Source organism: Triticum urartu, chromosome 2 (genome assembly GCF_003073215.2).
Source record: "Triticum urartu cultivar G1812 chromosome 2, Tu2.1, whole genome shotgun sequence".
Lineage (NCBI taxonomy): Eukaryota > Viridiplantae > Streptophyta > Magnoliopsida > Poales > Poaceae > Triticum > Triticum urartu.
The window spans coordinates 151,555,003-151,574,611 of record NC_053023.1 but is presented as its reverse complement, the minus strand read 5'-3'; the positions used below and the strand labels follow the sequence as shown (position 1 = coordinate 151,574,611).

General features: G+C 43.0%; 1 long non-coding RNA gene across 1 annotated transcript; it reads left to right on the top strand.

Moving 5' to 3' along the window:
• The first annotated feature begins 14,034 nt into the window (after nt 1-14,034).
• Nucleotides 14,035-17,645, top strand: LOC125536471. Its single transcript, XR_007295050.1, has 4 exons — nt 14,035-14,540; nt 14,625-14,770; nt 15,684-15,805; nt 17,175-17,645. It is a non-coding gene; the product is annotated as an uncharacterized LOC125536471 (long non-coding RNA).
• Nucleotides 17,646-19,609: the final 1,964 nt, after the last annotated feature.

The following is a 19,609-nucleotide window of genomic DNA, read 5'->3' as shown; positions in this document are numbered from 1 at the left end:
TATGGAAAAGAACTTGCATGACATCTTTTGTCCTACCCTCTCGTGGCAGCGGGGTCCTAATGGAAACTAAGGGATATTAAGGCCTCCTTTTAATAGAGTACCGGAACAAAGCATTAGCACATAGTGAATACATGAACTCCTCAAACTATGGTCATCACCAGTAAGTACCCCGATTATTGTCACTTCGGGGTTAATGGATCATAACACATAATAGGTGACTATAGACTTGCAAGATAGGATCAAGAACTCTCATATATTGATGAAAACATAATAGGTTTAGATCTGAAATCATGGCACTCGGGCCCTAGTGACAAGCATTAAGCATAGCAAAGTCATAGCAACATCAATCTTAGAACATAGTGGATACTAGGGATCAAACCCTAACAAAACTAACTTTATTACATGATAAATCTCATCCAACCCATCACCGTCCAGCAAGCCTACGATGGAATTACTTACGCATGGCGGTGAGCATCATGAAATTGGTGATGGAGGAAGGTTGATGATGACGATGGCGACGGATTCCCCTCTCCGGAGCCCCGAACGGACTCCAGATCAGCCCTCCCGAGAGGTTTTAGGGCTTGGCGGCGGCTCCGTATCGTAAAACGCAATGAATCCTTCTCTCTAGTTTTTTTCTCCCCGAAACCAAATATATAGAGTTGGAATTGAGGTCGGAGGAGCTCCGGGGGGCCCACAAGGTAGGGGGCGCGCCCCCCACCCTCATGGACAGGTGGTGGGCCCCCTGGCCTTCATCTTTTGCAAGGATTTTTTATTATTTCCGAATAGATGTTCCGTGAAGTTTCAGGTCATTCCAAGAACTTTTGTTTCTGCACATAAATAACACCATAGCAATTCTGCTGAAAACACCGTTAGTCCGGGTTAGTTCCATTCAAATCATGCAAGTTAGAGTCCAAAACAAGGGCAAAAGTGTTTGGAAAAGTAGATACGACGGAGACGTATCAACAAACATTGATTTCAACTCATTCATCTACCTCCTGAATAGATCTGCCATCTTCTTAAGAGCACACGCCTTGACCAGTGGCTCTATAACTAGCTTATTCGAATCCTCCTCTAGCGGTAGGGTGAAATTTTCCTTCGGCGAGGTCCAAATATCATCTTTCTGTCTATCCATGACATAAGAAACTTGAGGCTCTTTGTTCTTAGGCTTATTCCATAGCTGGATGCTGATCGAGGTGATGTCCTTAACAATAGCTCCGCACTGAGCAGAAAATGCTTCCTTGGTCTTCCTGGATTCAATCGGTTGGCCATTGTCCGCGATTGCTGTGATCATGAACCTTTCATCCTGGTGCAACCTTTTCTTCATGCCTCATCTCGTTACCGAAGTTTGCCTCGATCCATAGGGCTATAAAAGAAGAAAGAAGAGTTAATATATGTACATACCAAAACAATTAATGCATTAATTAGCTAGTCAGCACAGTCTTAATTAATATATATATCGCGCCGGACTTTGCAACAGCTCCCTCCTCCATTCGGTGACCGGAGCCGTCATCACGGTCTCCTTCTTCCACCGGCATTCGGTCATCGAAGCCATCATGATCATGTATTTCCTCCTCCATTTTTCGACCATCGGAGCCTTCATCCTCTCCTTCCAGACCATCATTGTCGTTGAGAAATGACAAGACATCACCTCCACCGAAGATTATATCCCCCAACAACTATTCTTTTTCCAAGTCTCTTCGTTAATCCATAGTTTCTGCAAATAATACAACATGGCAATTAATATACAAACATGAGAGATGGATATATTAGTGGCAAACATAGACATGGTAAATTTGGGTGGCCTCGACAATGCTCTTTTAACATGGTAAATTTGGGTGGCTTCGACGCTTCTAGGGATTGGTTGGGTGAGAGGGGGTTGATTGATGTCCCCTCATGTTGAAGAGTTACCGGAGTTTTCTATGAACAAAAAAACACTACATATCACATGACATGTCCGGCGACCGGACCGGACCGCCTCTCTCATGAATGTCCGACGTCTGGACCGCCTCTCTCATGAATGTCAAACAAGGGATTCTCTTAACCTTTAAGGGATTTAACAAAATGGCGCCATTCTGGATGTGCAGAAAATGGTCCATATATTTTTCCTGATCTCATCTACCCTTCTATATGTCACGTTGTCTAGTGTCAAAGGATTCAACAAAACCATGGCTTCATCATTAGCCAGAAGTAACAGGCGCATGACGGTATGAAGCTCTCCAAATTTGTTTTGGAACGGAGTCCCGGATAAGATAATTCGCTTTTTTATACAAAGTTACCAAAAAGCGAATTATCCTATCGGAACTCATTTCCAAAATAACTTTGGAGAGCTTCATATCATCATGCGCCTGATACTTCCGGCTAATGATGAAAACATGGATTTCTTCAATACTTTGACATAAGAGAACGTGCACATATAGAACCGTAGATGAGATCAGGAAAAATATGGATCAACTTAATTATGCACATCCATAATGGGGGCATTCTTGATAAATCTCTTATTAATGGGGCATATGTCAAAATTCAAACTTTGACATATGATCAAATGTTGCATATGTCAAAATTCAAAATTTGACATATGATCAAACTTTGATTTATGATCAAATGTTGCATATGTCAAAATTCAAACTTTGACATATGATCAAACTTGACATATGTCCACCGCGATATAAAATGATACATATAGACTTGTTCGGGTGACAGGGGGTTGATCGACGTCCCCCCTCATGTCGAAGTTACCGGAGTTTTCTTCTAGTGGTTTGGGTGGCCTCGAGAGTTTACCGGGTAGGGGCGTGAGGGGGTAGGAGATCGACAACGCTTTTTTCTAGGGATTGGGTGGCCTCGAGAGTTGGTCGCCCGGTATATCAAGAGGGGGTGAACATTTTACCTTAGTAACCTAGAAAAAAAAGTTATCGGGGAGGGGGTATATCAACCCTCCCCCTCATGTCGAAGTTATCGGGGAGGGACTATATCGACAACGACATACATATAGCCACATACATATAAAAAATGTTATCGGGGAGGGGATATATCGACCCCCCCCTCATGTCGAAGTTATCAAGGAGGGGCTATATCGACAACGACATACATATAGCCACATACATATAAAAAAATGTTATCGGGGAGGGGGTATATCGACCCCCCACTCATGTCGAAGTTATCGGGGAGGGGCTATATCGACAACGACATACATATAGCCACGTACATATAAAAAAATTCTATGAACATCCATACATACATATTTAGCCACATACATATATATGGCGATGAAAAATGCTATGAAAAATCATCATATAAAAAAATGCTATGAACAAAAAAATTAATACATATATGAACATCCATACATACATAGCCACATACATATATATACACATTATATATGAACAAAACAATTTTCATCATATAAAAAATATCAACATATATAAACAACAGAGTCGGGGCGGCGGGGGCTCATGATACGTCTCCAACGTATCTATAATTTTTGATTGTTCCATGCTATTATATTATCTGTTTTGGATGTTAATGGGCTTATTTATACACTTTTATATTATTTTTGGGACTAACCTACTAACCCAAGGCCCAGTGCAAATTGCTGTTTTTATGCCTATTTCAGTGTTTCGCGGAAAAGGAATATCAAACAGAATGAAACCTTCAGGAGAGTTATTTTTGGAACAAACATGATCCAGGGGACTTGGAGTGGACGTCAAGAAACCAACGAGGAGGCCACGAGGCAGGGGGCGCACCTACCCCCCTGGGCACGCCCTCCACCCTCGTGGCTCCACCGACCTACTTTTTCCTCTTATATATATCCATATATCACGAAAACATCCAGGAGCACCACGAAACCCTATTTCCATCGCCGCAACCTTATGTACCCAAGAGATCCCATCTTGGGGCCTTTTCTGGAGCTCCGCCGGAGGGGGAATCAATCACGGAGGGCTTCTACATCAACACCATAGCCTCTCCGATGATGTGTGAGTAGTTTACCTCAGACCTTCGGGTCCATAGTTATTAGCTAGATGGCTTCTTCTCTCTCTTTGGATCTCAATACAATGTTCTTGATCTTCATGGAGATCTATTTGATGTAACTCTTTTTGCGGTGTGTTTGTCGAGATCCGATGAATTGTGGTTTATGATCAAGTTTATCTATGAACAATATTTGATTCTTCTCTGAAATCTTTTATGTATGATTGGTTATATTTGCAAGTCTCTTCGAATTATCAGTTTGGTTTGGCCTACTAGATTGATCTTTCTTGCAATGGGAGAAGTGCTTAGCTTTGGGTTCAATCTTGCGGTGTCCTTTCCCAGTGATAGCAGGGGCAGCAAGGCACGTATTTTATTGTTGCCATCGAGGATAAAAAGATGGGGTTTATATCATATTTCTTGAGTTTATCCCTCTACATCATGTCATCTTGCCTAATGTGTTACTCTGTTCTTATGAACTTAATACTCTAGATGCATGCTGGATAGCGATCGATGTGTGGAGTAATAGTAGTAGATGCAGAATCGTTTCGGTCTACTTGTTTCGGACGTGATGCCTATATACATGATCATGCCTAGATATTCTCATAATTGTGCACTTTCCTATCAATTGCTCGATAGTAATTTGTTCACCCACCGTAATACTTATGCTATCTTGAGAGAAGCCACTAGTGAAACCTATGGCCCACGGGTCTATTTTCCACCATATAAGTTTCCAATCTATTCATTTTTCAATCTTTATTTTCCAATCTATATCATAAAAATACCAAAAATATTTATCTTATTATTATCATCTCTATCAGATCTCACTCTCGTAAGTGACCGTGAAGGGCTTGACAACCCCTTTATCGCGTTGGTTGCGAGGTTCTTATTTGTTTGTGTAGGTACGAGGGACTTGCGTGTAGTCTCCTACTGGATTGATACCTTGGTTCTCAAAAACTTATGGAAATACTTACGCTACTTTGCTGCATCACCTTTTCCTCTTCAAGGGAAAACCAACGCAGTACTCAAGAGGTAGCAAGAAGGATTTCTGGCGCCGTTACCGGGGAGATCTACGCACAAGTCAAGACATACCAAGTACCCATCATAAACTCTTATCCCTCGCATTACATTATTTGTCATTTTCCTCTCGTTTTCCTCTCCCTCACTTCACCCTTGTCGTTTTATTCGCCCTCTTTTTCCATTCCCCTTCACTTTTCTTGTTTGCCTCTTTTCGCTTGCTTATTGTGTCGCTGTGTGTCGTCATGGCTAGTCCCTTATCTCCCCCTTTGTCTCCCGAGTTTGAAGTTCTTCACTTCAAACAAAGACAAGGAGAAAATTTAAAAGATGCTTGGTTTAGGATGATGGAATCCTATCGTAATTGCACCCTAGAGGTGAATTTTAGAATTTTACTTCGCAATTTTTATGTTGGGCTGAATATGTCGCATAGACAACTCTTGGATTGCGTTGCCAAATGGAATTTTATCGAAATTGATCCTAGTATTGCTCATGAAATCATAGAGGGAATAGTGGGAGCCCTACCTCAAAAAAAGGGGTCACATCATACCCATGAAGATACACAAGTTTTTGAAAAGATTTGCAAAGTTACGAAAATTTTACAAAAGTCTCTTGAACCTCTTAAGAGTGTTAGCGGAAACTTTCACCGCATAAATATGTTGATTACCCTTTGCAATAAGCGGTTGGATTCTTCAAATCTAAAAATTTCCAAATATGAAGGGAAACGTAAAGAACCTCCCGGATTCGAGCATGACTCCGCTAAAAAAATTAAAACCAAATATGATAATACCTAGATCTATTCTTGCTTTTATGCCTAGCTAGGGGCGTTAAACGATAGTGCTTGTTGGGAGGCAACCCAATTTTATTTTTGTTTCTTGCTTTTTGGTTCTGTTTAGTAATAAATAATTCATCTAGCCTCTGTTTAGATGTGGTTTTATGCTTTTAATTAGTGTTTGTGCCAAGTAGAACCTTTGGGAAGACTTTGGGAAAGTCTTTGCGATCTTGCTATATAAAACAGAAACTTTAGCGCTCACGACATTTGCTGCCATTTTTTACTCAAGAGTGCGATTAGGTTGATTCTTTTTGCAGTTGATTAATAGATAAATTCCACACGTCAAACAATTTATTTTAGAATTTTTGGGGTTACATAAGTATTCGAAACCTACAGATTACTACAGAATGTTATGTTTTTGACAGATTCTGTTTTCCGTGTGTTGTTTGCTTATTTTGATGCATCTATGGCTAGTATCGGAGGTTATGAATCATAGAGAAGTTGGAATACAGCAGGTTTAACACCAAAATAAATAAAGAATGAGTTCATTACAGTACCTTAAGTGGTGGTTTGTTTTCCTATACTAACGGAGCTCATGAGATTTTCTGTTTAAGTTTTGTGTTGTGAAGTTTTCAAGTTTTGGGTAAAGATTTGATGGATTATGAAACAAGGAGTGGAAGAGCCTAAGCTTTGGGATTCCCAAGCCATCCCAAGGTAAAATTCAAGGACAACCAAAAGCCTAAGCTTGGGGATGCCCCGGAAGGCATCCCCTCTTTCGTGTTCTTCTATCGGTAACTTTACTTGAGGCTATATTTTTATTCACCACATGATATGTGTTTTGCTTGGAGCGTCTTGTATGATTTGAGTCTTTGCTTTTTAGTTTACTAAAATCATCCTTGATGTACACACCTTTTGGGAGAGACACACATGAATTGAAATTTATTAGAATACTCTATGTGCTTCACTTATATCTTTTGAGCTAGATAATTTTGCTCTAGTGCTTCACTTATATCTTTTAGAGCGCGGTGATGGTTTTATTTTATAGAAATTATTGATCTCTCATGCTTCAATTATATCATTTTTAGAGTCCTTTAGAATAGCATGGTAATTTTCTTTGGTTATAAAATTATTCCTAATATGATAGGCATCTAAGATGGGTATAATAAAAACTATCATAGAAAGTGCATTGAATACTATGAGAAGTTTGATACTTGGTAATTGTTTTGAGATATAAAGGTGGTGATATTAGAGTGTGCTAGTTGAGTAATTGTGAATTTGAGAAATACTTGTGTTAAAGATTTCAAGTCCCGTAGCATGCACGTATGGTAACCGTTGTGTAACAATTTTGAAACATGAGGTGTTCTTAGATTGTCTTCCTTATGAGTGGTGGTCGGGGACGAGCGATGGTCTTTTCCTACCAATCTATCCCCCTAGGAACATGCGCGTAGTGCTTGATTTTTGATGACTTGTAGATTTTTGCAATAAGTATGTGAGTTCTTTATGACTAATGTTGAGTCCATGGATTATCCGCACTCTCACCCTTCCATCATTGCTAGCCTCTTCGGTACCGTGCATTGCCCTTTCTCACCTTGAGAGTTGGTGCAAACTTCGCCGGTGCATCCAAACTTCATGATATGATACGCTCTATCACACATAAACCTCCTTATATCTTCCTCAAAACAGCCACCATACCTACCTATTATGGCATTTCCATAGCCATTCCGAGATATATTGCCATGCAATTTTTCACCGTTTCATTTATGACACGCTTCATCATTGTCATATTGCTTTGCATGATCATGTAGTTGACATCGTAGTTGTGGCAAAGCCATCATGCATAATTTATCATACATGTCACTCTTGATTCATTGCCCTTCCCGGTACACCGCCGAAGGCATTCATATAGAGTCATATTTTGTTCTAGTATCGAGTTGTAATCATTGAGTTTTAAATAAATAGAAGTGTGATGATCATCATTAATAGAGCATTGTCCAAAATAAAAAAAGTGAGAAAGGCCAAAAAAGGCCCAAAAAAGAAAAAAGAATAAAAAGAAGAAAAGAAAAGGGGCAATGCTATTATCCTTTTTTCACACTTGTGCTTCAAAGTAGCACCATGATCTTTATGATAGAGAGTCTCTTGTTTTGTCACTTTCATATACTAGTGGGAATTTTTCATTATAGAACTTGGCTTGTATAATCCAACAATGGGCTTCCTCAAATGCCCTAGATCTTCATGAGCAAGCAAGTTGGATGCACACCAGCTTAGTTTCTTTGGTTGAGCTTTCATACATTTATAGCTCTAGTGCATCCGTTGCATGCCAATCCCTACTCCTTGCATTGACATCAATTGATGGGCATCTCCCTAGCCCGTTGATTAGCCTCGTCGATGTGAGATTTCTATTTTTTGTCTTCTCCACATAACCCCCTATCATTATTCTATTCCATCCATAGTGCTATATCCATGGCTCACGCTCATGTATTGCGTGAAAGTTGAAAAAAGTTTGAGATTACTAAAGTATGAAACAATTGCTTGGCTTGTCATCGGGGTTGTGCAAGATGAGAGCATTCTTGTGTGATGAAAATGGAGTATGACCAAACTATATGATTTTGTAGGGATGAACTTTCTTTTGCCATGTTATTTTGAGAAGACATAATTGCTTAGTTAGTATGCTTGAAGTATTATTATTTTATGTCAATATTAAACTTTTGTCTTGAATCTCTCGGATCTGAATATTCATGCCACAATAAAGAAAATTACATTGAGAATTATGCTAGGTAGCATTCCACATCAAAAATTCTATTTTTATCATTTACCTACTCGAGGACGAGCAGGAATTAAGCTTGAGGATGCTTGATACGTCTCCAACGTATCTATAATTTTTGATTGATTCATGCTATTATATTATCTGTTTTGGATGTTAATGGGCTTATTTATACATTTTTATATTATTTTTAGGACTAACCTACTAACCCAAGGTCCGGTGCAAATTGTTGTTTTTTGCCTATTTTAGTGTTTCACGGAAAAGGAATATCAAACAGAATCCAAACGGAATGAAACCTTCGGAAGAGTTATTTGTGGAACAAACGTGATTCAGGGGACTTGGAGTGGACGTCAAGAAACCAACGAGGAGGCCACGAGGCAGGGGCGCGCCCTCCACCCTCGTGGGCCCCTCGTGGCTCCACCGACCTACTTCTTCCTCCTATATATATATATATCCATATAGCCCGAAAACATCTAGGAGCACCACGAAACCTTATTTCCACCACCGCAACCTTCTGTACCCAAGAGATCCCATCTTGGGGCCTTTTCTGGAGCTCCGCCGGAGAGGGAATCAATCACGGAGGGCTTCTACATCTAGGGGTGGAAAGTCGTAGCGGATAATCCGAAATATCCGATATTCATATTTGAGAAAATGCCTATTCGTATCCAAAACATCCGCATCCGAACCAAAATAGAAATGGAAATTATCCGTATCCGAATTTATTAAACAAATAAAAAATAAAATATGGTAGGAGATTTTGACACAAATATGGATATGGAAGTGGATATATCCGTATCCGAATAAGATTATGGGAGGTAATTTTTAAAATTCTAGGCCCAATATTCCAATTATCCAACATAAAAGCCAAATAAGTGGTCAAATTTTACTCTTTATATGATTAAACTTATAAACTATTATGCATTACAATAGTATTTATTCATAAACATATTTATCATTGACTTATTATACGTCACAAGTTTATTATTTTAGGTCACATAGCTATCGACTAATTTACTTAAGCAATATGTTGATATTATCCGTATCCGTTCTGAATCAAGAAAATATCCGATACGTATACATATTCGAATAATATCCGAGCCGCATCTGTATCTGATAACATCCGTATTCGGATTCGTATTCGTTTTGAAAATATGAAAATGGAAGTGGTAAGAGCACTATCCGATCCGCATCCGATCCGTTTCCACCCCTATCTACATCAACACCATAGCCTCTCCGATGATGTGTGAGTAGTTTACCTCGGACCTTCGGGTTCATATTTAGCTAGATGACTTCTTCTCTTTTTTTGAATCTTAATACAATGTTCTCCTCGATCTTCATGGAGATCTATTTGATGTAACTCTTTTTGCGGTGTGTTTGTCGAGATCTGATGAATTGTGGGTTTATGATCAAGTTTATCTATGAACAATATTTGATTTTTCTTTGAAATCTTTTATGTATGATTGGTTATCTTTGCAAGTCTCTTCGAATTATCAATTTGGTTTGGCCTACTAGATTGATCTTTCTTGCAATGGAAGAAGTGCTTAGCTTTGGGTTCAATCTTGCGGTGTCCTTTTCCAGTGACAGCAGGGGAGCAAGGCACATATTGTATTGTTGCCATCGAGGATAAAAAGATGGGGTTTATATCATATTGCTTGAGTTTATCCCTCTACATCATGGCATCTTGCCTAATGCGTTACTCTGTTCTTATGAACTTAATACTCTAGATGCATAATGGATAGCGAACGATGTGTGGAGTAATAGTAGTAGATGCAGAATCGTTTTGGTCTACTTCTTTCGGACATGATGCCTATATACATGATCATGCCTAGATATTCTCATAATTATGCACTTTTCTATCAATTGCTCGACAGTAATTTGTTTACCCACCGTAATACTTATGCTATCTTGAGAGAAGTCACTAGTGAAACCTATGGCCCCCGGTCTATTTTCCATCATATAAGTTTCCAATCTATTTATTTTGCAATCTTTATTTTCCAATCTATATCATAAAAATACCAAAAATGTTTATCTTATTATTATTATCTTTATCAGATCTCTATCAGATCTCACTCTCGTAAGTGACCGTGAAGGGCTTGACAACCCCTTTATCGCGTTGGTTGCGAGGTTCTTATTTGTTTGTGTAGGTACGAGGGACTTGCATGTAGTCTCCTACTGGATTGATACCTTGGTTCTCAAAAACTGAAGAAAATACTTACGCTACTTTGCTGCATCACACTTTTCTCTTCAAGGGAAAACCAATGCAGTGCTCAAGAGGTAGCAGCTCACAACGGGGCGTCGATGGCACGGCGACGGCGACGGCGGGGGCGGCGATGGCACGGCAAGGGCGACGGCGGGGGCGGCGATGGCACGGCGACGACGACTGTGAGGGCGTGCCAGGGCAGGGGCACACGCAGCCGGGCGCGCTCGGGGGTGGGGCAGTAGACCAGCGGGGGCGGGGGCGACGGCTGACGGTGTCCTGGACTAGGGGGTACTCACCACGTCGTCTCCCGACCAGCTGGATCGGGTCGAGGACCCCCATGGTGATTTACTCATGGGCCACTTCAGGCAGCCCATGCCACATACAAGGAAGATCCCACAAGACTTGGCGCCCTAGACAAGGACTCTCCTAAACCCTAGGCCTCTACTGCATTATATAAACCAAGGCCAGGCTAGTCAATAGACAAGGATATATTCATGAGAACGATCTCATGGTAGATACACGTACTCTGTACTATCCCCCATATGAATGCAATCAAAAGCAGGATGTAGGGTATTATTTCTTCGAGAGAGCCCGAACCTTGATAAAACTATGTGTCCATGTTACCATCGCTCCAAGATGTCTAGCTTAGAACCCCTACTACGAGATACGCCGGATATAGAACCAACATTGATGTTTTCATTGAGAGCTTGCTAGATGTCATCATGGTGCGATTGGATTGTCAACCGACTCAAAATCAGGTGTTATATTTTCTATTAAACTCATGTTGTGTGAATTAGTTTCTTTTTGAATTGGTGTCGGCGGCTTGTGCAATTTTGTTCGCAGAAATTAGGCATCGACACCATGGAGGAGTATGCACGAGGCCGCCTAGCCAGCTCGATTCGGTCGGGATGTATGCTGAACGAAGGTGGTGTACGGCAGCCGGCGCGGTTAACCAAGGGATACATGGAAGCAGAGAAGCGTAGCAATTTTGTGCGTGCATGTGTGGATGGCGTGGCATATCAGAACAAACGATGGCTGCGGGCGGAGGCTATAGATGTGTCCGTCTCTCTCTCCATTTCTTCCTTTTTTGCTAACCTCGATCTGTGTCCAAGAAAAAAATAGGAACAGGACGAGGTGTGAAGCTGGCAGCAACAATACGAGCCGCCAACAGTCCTAGGCCGGGGTCGCGTCAAACAGAGCAATCCTAGGCGGGGGTTGCATCAACATGTGGAGACAGCCCTTTGTAGAAGCCCAGGCGCTCATACGTTTTGTTGCACAGATCGGGAGTATATACGATACTAATACTACTTAGGCTGGGGTTTGCCTCACGTGGAGGTCAAAGTGCTATGGGTAGCGCTCCATGGCTTTCAAGGTGCTCTCTACTCTAACTTTTTTCGTATGGACAAGTTTATACCTCAAAGAATATTCTTTGTTGTCTTGTTTTGCTTTATTTTCGCTGACCCTGTTTAAAGGCGATCCGACGTGCTGCTGCTAGCGCGGCGACCCATCATTGATGGTCTTGCTCGGTGTCATCATAGTGCGATCTTCGACAAACGCCAAATCAGATTGGGTTCGGCTCTATGCGTACAGCCTATCAAGGCCTGACCACCGAACTCTATCCCAGCGTTGGGGACGCATGTGGAGCCTACCCGACCAGGGCCAGACTCATATTCCCCGCAAAAAAAAAGGGCCAGACTCATATGCTGGCTGGACAGGAACTCACCTGCCAGAAAAATAAATCCGACTTGTGGTAATCCAGCCAGGAGACTGCACAGCGCTAGTACAGCCCATGCGGAACAGCACACAGCGGCCGACTAGAATTCGGATGATGGTAGCACACGTGGAGTTTGCTTTTCATCTACTTTTTACCCGGATAACCTTTACGTTAGATTTTTGCAATGGCTGTCTTTAATTTAGCCACCTCGTATTACTATTAGGTGTTACCTCTCTGAATTATTTTTAATACCTTTGTATTCTCTCTTGAGAATTATTACTTCGGCCAGTGTTATCTTTTGTACACAGGTAATTTACGGCCCAGTGATGTCGTTTGGCGAGTTCGTGGTTCGTCACTATGGTCTATCGGCGTCGTTGTTCCATGCGCCCTGAGCCGACGCCTGCGGGTTCGGACCAACAAGGACATTGTCGCCTGCATCAGTCCACCAAGCCGACAACAACCGCGTCGTGACACCATCCAGGCCATCATATCTTTAAATAATATACTAGGACATATGTCCGTGCATTGCAACAGGAGAGGTATTTGGGTATCCACGGTACGATGGAGGCGCGTGTCGAGGTCTAGCAGAAATGCATATGAGCCGTGCGTAATAAAATCACAAAAAAAGTCATGATGTATTTTTTGAATCATAATGTTGATGGCAAGGAATCCTGAAATCTACTCCCTCCTATCCGATTTGTTGGGTGTATCTAACAAAGCAACTAATGTAGACACTGAGTGAAGAGGAACGTCAAAAAACATCGAGATGTTGAGAAACTGATGAGATTTAATGTAAAATGGCGAGGTGAGGCTATTAAATTTGTAAACTGACCCCACATTTTATCACGAAGCATAGGATAGCATTATTGGTTTGATCCAGTGGGATTAAACTGGAGGTCACGAGTTCGATTCCATATGACCAACTATTTCATAGAAACTGAAGCGAGAACGCGCTATAATGTATTGCGGGTTGATTCTTAGAAACCTTAGGGACATTTTTAAAAAGTGTGCGCCACAAACTAAGAACGTCACCTCCTTTTATTAAAAAGTTATAGATTATATTAGATGTCTGATCGTGAGATCGAGTCTCCACATGACCATATTTTCCGGTCAAAATAGGCCGCGCACAAAAGCGTAAGCCCCTTGACGGACTTACAAAAATTTAGCGTAGAAGATGAACTTTGTATGTTGTGGTTCTCAATCCCACCAGATTTTCTTCTGGATGTGATCTCTGATGAGATCCTGAACTTTTCTTAGTTAAGTAATAGAACGGCCTATTCATCCTCCAAAAAAAGCAAGGGAAAAATCTTAAAAAATATAACATGAGTGAATAATCAAAGAAACACACCTCCTTTTATTTTACTATATATATTTAATATATATAGATATATAGATAGATGAAGTAGAATTTCAAAAGAAAAGGATAAATAAAGTAGAGAAATACAGGGAGTAATAAACATGCTATTTTTCTGCCTTGGGGGACGGTCCCGCCCAGCCGCCCCAGCCATCCAGCTCACGGTGCCACGCGCCGGCCCCTGTGTATGTGTGTGCTCTCCGCCATGTCTCACGTTTTATAACCCTCAAAAACAGTCTTTGTCGTTTTCTCCTCCCTCACGAACTCTCTCACTCCCTCACTAAAGCTCTCCTTCATCCCCTTCTCCACCTCACGACCGTCGGTCAATTCTAGCCACCGCTAGTGAGAACCGTAGCTTTCCAGCACCGCTCTCTCAGCCCACACTACCTCCTCCATCGAGTGAATTCAACATGTTCGTTCCTGAGCGGCCCTACATCGTGGATCTGGTCCCATGTTGTCGTGGATGTGGTCGTTGACCTTGACGGCGCACGGTCGCCATGGCCGTGGCCGCTTGCGTTGTGTGCGCAAGAAGCAGAACCGCATCACGCAGATGGATTAGGCGATCTGCGTCGCCGTCGACATGACGCTTAACCAGGAGCAGAAGTAGGTGATGCGCTCAAGCCCACCTTCGCCACCATCGAGCGCCTTGCTTCCGTAGTGGGTGTCTCTAGCCGCGACGCACTCCAGGCATGTGGCCATCATGCCCACTTATGGCTCGCCCACGCCGATGAGCCGATCCACCCTGGCTCCTCTGTTACTTGCATTGTGAGTGTTATTGATATATTAGATTTGTTATCTGGTTTTTATTGGAAATGATTGCTGACTCAAACCTGTGGCTTTTGGCTGTAGTTGGTGTGGTGAGGGCTAAGTTGGACATGATAATGGCATTAGACTACTACACAGCAGCTGCAGTTGGAGGGAGCTACGGAGCTGAAGATGTGCAGGCACAGGAGAGTATTACAATCCAGGAGAACCTAGCTGCTGAAGGTCACAAGGTGAAGTGGCAAATTACAGTCATCTTGTAATTTAATACAGTATATGCTTACCATGCTGCAGTTATCATTGCCCTGAAACCATGTTTTGATCTTTGTTGATGATTGATCTGTTGTAGTGCACAATACTCCTAGTATTATTACTATTTGCTGCTGCTGTTTCTGCCGATTCAGTAGTAATGATCAATGTAGATTATATAAATTTTAAGTGGAAAACAAGGTCGCTCCATTTGGGGTGTAGATTATGCTATTTCATATGGCCATTGTGGGCCGTTGCTCAGGTACAACAGACAGTGTGCATTGCTGTTCCGGAAAATAAGGTTGAAAATAATAAGTTAACCACTATGATCTTTGTACAATATTACGTGTAGTGTCACCACTATCTAGGTACTGGATGATCTCTATGCTGATGGGTCTTCACAGTTTGCAACATAGTAATTGAGTTTTTTCATTAGAAATTTTGGTTTATCAAGGATCTCTGTTTATTTTCCTTACTTGTATCATCCGAAGTTCAGAAGGGATGTTAGATTTGTTAGTTCAACATAATGATAGGATTCATTTGTGCAATGTCTGCTCTCCTAATCTTATTAAGTGTTGGCACTAAAAAGGCAAAGCATTGTGTTGTTACTCATCACGCACCACGTCTTGAAAACATTGAGGTTTAGGTTTAGCCCCTATGCCAAAGTTGTGACCTTGTGGAATAGAGTCTGCTACAATCAAGAGACGAAGGCCATAATTTTAACCTGACCGCCGCGTAATTTATGTTGCGTGGCTGACTCAGCATCATCCCGAGCAGCCTGAGATGTCCAAACGTGCCTCATGCAGTCCACAATTTTATTCTATTGTTTTTCTGAATCTATATTCAGTGTCCTCATTTTTATTTCCTTCCTTGAATTCTCCTTTCTTTATTTCACAGGACAACTCCTTGATACCCAGCAAACATAAAAATGTATATAAACTGGAAGTATTGTGTGCAAGAAACCGAGGTGGGATTAAAACAAACCAACCTTTGCATCTACTATCCAAACCGATATGGAGGTATGCAGTCATGGTATTCCATTCAGGTCTGTAGAATTGAGATCATTGTCGTGTCTTGGTAACCATCATGATGTACAGCCTTGGAGATGTCAACCAACAATACCAGCATCCATTTGAAATCTGGAACTATGTATTAGCATCCATTGGAAATCCTGATCCTTCTTTCATTCAATTTCAGTTTGGAATATTGAGGGCCTAACAAATTAGAAGCATTTTAATTCATCTCATCAATCAGCTTATGTGCTAGCTGTCTGGCAGCGGTGTTGCGAGAGAACACGCACACCATGTCAGACCTTGGCATGTAAGACCATGCCCCTCGCCGACCTACATATCCCCTCCTACTCCATCAGCGATGGGCGATGGCGACTACCAGAGTCCAGCTCTGGGGCTGATGGTGACCATGTGCGCAGGGAGGGCGGCGGGCACCCGGGACGCGGCTACCACTGCCCTACCACCCATCCTCTTCCCGGAGCAGGTACCGGCGCGAGGAGCACGCAGCCCACCAGCGCGAGGTTCGCCATGCGACACTCCCCCCCGCCATCAGGCACCACGTCGTCGCCGCCAGCCCACCACCTGCCCCGTCGACGACGACTGCCTCTGCATCCTCACCACCGCCGCCGTCGCGTCCGCCCTGCCAGGCCAGGCCATGTTGTTCCCCCGCGCTCCATGGACGTTGTGGTCGACCGGATGGATCTGATGGTTCTTCTATTTGTGGGCTACCTCCTCCCCACATATGGATTCTGCAATGGCATGGGGAAAGGCCCCAGGTGGCGAGGGGGTTGGGTATGATCTGGGAGGAGTGTCGCCGGAGGTCGGGGTGGGATGTGAGGTTGCCTTGCCTCCGCGGCCTCTGTTTCCCCATGGCCTCTTCCCAGAGGAGGCGCGCGTCGTCGGCCGCGACCACACTGAACGGAGAAGTATTGAAGGTGGGAGGAGGGTTGGAGGTGGCGGCGCGGCGGCCGGCGGCGCACGGTGAGTTGGGGCGGGCATGGCAGGAGGTCGCGGCGTGCTGGATGGGGAGATGAGATTGGGAGCACGGTCCTGCGGGTGTTTTTCTTTCTTTCTCTCGTGCATACCGGTTCGGTTGACTTACCATGGGGAGCGCGGGTTGAATATGTATAAACATAGGGACTGTTTTGCAAAAGTGCCGACGGACGACCAGAAGCACTCCATGCTTTATTAGTAGGGAAAGATTTGCACAAGTTAATTGTGCAAAGTTTTTTTTCGCATTATTATTTTTTTGTTATTACTTCTGGCTCGCACTATTTTATGTGTGCAGGTAAATGATTTGGGTCAGGCAGCGCTATCACCACGCTGCACCGACGTGATAGTCTCACCTCTGTTGACCAAATTTGACATCGCCTTGCAGACGTGGGGGCTCCATCGTCACATTATTGACTTACTCCGTCACCTCAGCTGGACCGGAGGCTTCACCATCGCTTCATTAACCCACTCTGGGGACATCGGCGTCACCAGCCGACTAGCTCCGTCATCTCGGTTGGACTGGGGGCTTCACCTCATCGCATCGGCAGTATTGTGCCATCACCTCATCAAGCCGAGCTCTTTGCTCAGGCACCTTGGGACTGGCTTGGGGGCTGGGTCCTCGTCCCGCCGCAAGCTCGGCGTGTGTCATCATCACTGAGCACATTAACCAGCTAAGTCGTTTTCATGCTCAAATTTTTTAATTCGTTCGGTTCGACCAAACTTTATATTTATGTTAAACAAAAGACTTAGTTTGTTAAAAAAAGTTATTTGTTAACAACACTTCCTTTACCCAAGTTAACTGGGGGCTCTTAAATTTGTACGAGCCGTTCTATAATAATTGTTTTCTTCTTAGTCATTGCAAAGTCTTTTTCCGCCACTTGTTTCTCGACTCTAGTGTGCGGTCAATAGCCGGATAGCCTGATTTCTCTCTAAAGCTGCTCAATTTTAGTTCGCTAAACCGGCCTCAGAGACCCACTTGAAGTTTAGATCGGATGTGTCATATTAATGCAAGACAGAAGCACAAAAAATTTAAGACCAAGTTTGAATTGGCACAAAACCTTGATTTAGTTCGGACGTAAAGTTTTTACTAAAGTTTTTTATTTTTCAAGCTTATGGCATATTTTATGTGTTTCCAATATAAGTCTCGCAGTACAACGTCAGACACCTTTAAAGCTTAGGCACTATCAAAGAGGGGCTGTGGCTAGAGCCGAACCTGTTGGGGAACGCAGTATTTCAAAAAAATTCCTACGATCACGCAAGATCTATTTAGGAGATGCATAGCAACGAGAGGGGAGAGTGTGTCTACGTACCCTCGTAGAGCGAAAGCCGAAGCGTTTACCAACGTGGTTGATGTAGTCGTACACCTTCACGATCCGTCCCGATCAAGTACCGAATGTATGACACCTTCATGTTCAGCACACGTTTAGCTTGATGATGTCCTCGCCTTCTTGATCCAGCAAGAAGAGCGAAGTAGTAGATGAGTTCCGGCAACACGATGGAGTGGTGACGGTGTTGGTGAAGAACAATCTCCGCAGGGCTTCGCCTAAGCACTACGAAAACTATGACGGAGGATAAACTAGAGGGGGCGGGGTTGCCGGCACACGGCTTGGTGTTTCTTGATGTGTCTTGGGTGCTAGCCCTACCCCTCTATTTATATGTTGAGTTTTGGGGTCGAAACTTGGAGTAAAAGCCTACACAAAGTCGGTTTCACTCGAAAGGCAAGAGTCCTCGGACTCCAGGACCAGACGCCAGGGTTCCCGGCGTCTGGACCCAGATGCCAGGGACCCTGGTGTCTGGCGCCTGAACTCTGCAAAACTTCCTTTTGTGCTTTCCAAAAACCTTGTGGGCTTTCCCCTTTGCCCCAAATAAAGTGTTCTCGTACCCAAACATTTCGGGAAACATCTGGAACCCCTTCCGGTGAATTTTGGAACCCTTCCGGAGACCAAACACTATTATCACATATATCAATCTTTATATCCAGACCATTCCGGAGTTCCTCGTCATGTCTGTGATCTCATCCGGGACTCTGAACAACATTCGGTCACCAACGTACATAACTCATATAATACTATATCGTCAACGAACGTTAAGCGTGCGAACCCTACGGATTCGAGAACTATGTAGACATGACCAAGACATTTCTCTGATCAGTAACCAATAGCGGAACCTGGATGCCCATATTGGCTCCTACATATTCTACGAAGTTCGGTCGAACCGCATAACAACATACGTTGTTCCCTTTGTCATCGGTATGTTACTTGCCCGAGATTCCATCGTCGGTATCATCATACCTAGTTCAATCTCGTTACCGGCAAGTCTCTTTACTCGTTCCGTAATGCAACATCCCGCAACTAACTCATTAGTCACATTGCTTGCAAGGCTTATAGTGATGTGCATTACCGAGAGGGCCCAGAGATACCTCTCCGACAATCGGAGTGACAAATCATAATCTCGATCTATGCCAACTCAAGAAACACCATCGGAGACACCTGTAGAGCATCTTTATAATCACTCAGTTACGTTGTGACGTTTGATAGCATACAAGGTGTTCCTCCGGTATTCGGGAGTTGCATAATCTCATAGTTAGAGGAACATGTATAAGTCATGATGAAAGCAATAGCAATAAAACTAAACGCTCATTTATGCTAAGCTAACGGATGGGTCTTGCCCATCACATCATTCTCTAATGATGTGATCCCGTTCATCAAATGGCAACACATGTCTATGGCCAGGAAACTTAACCATCTTTGATCAACGAGCTAGTCAAGTAGAGGCATACTAGGGACACTCTGTTTTGTCTATATATTCACACACGTACTA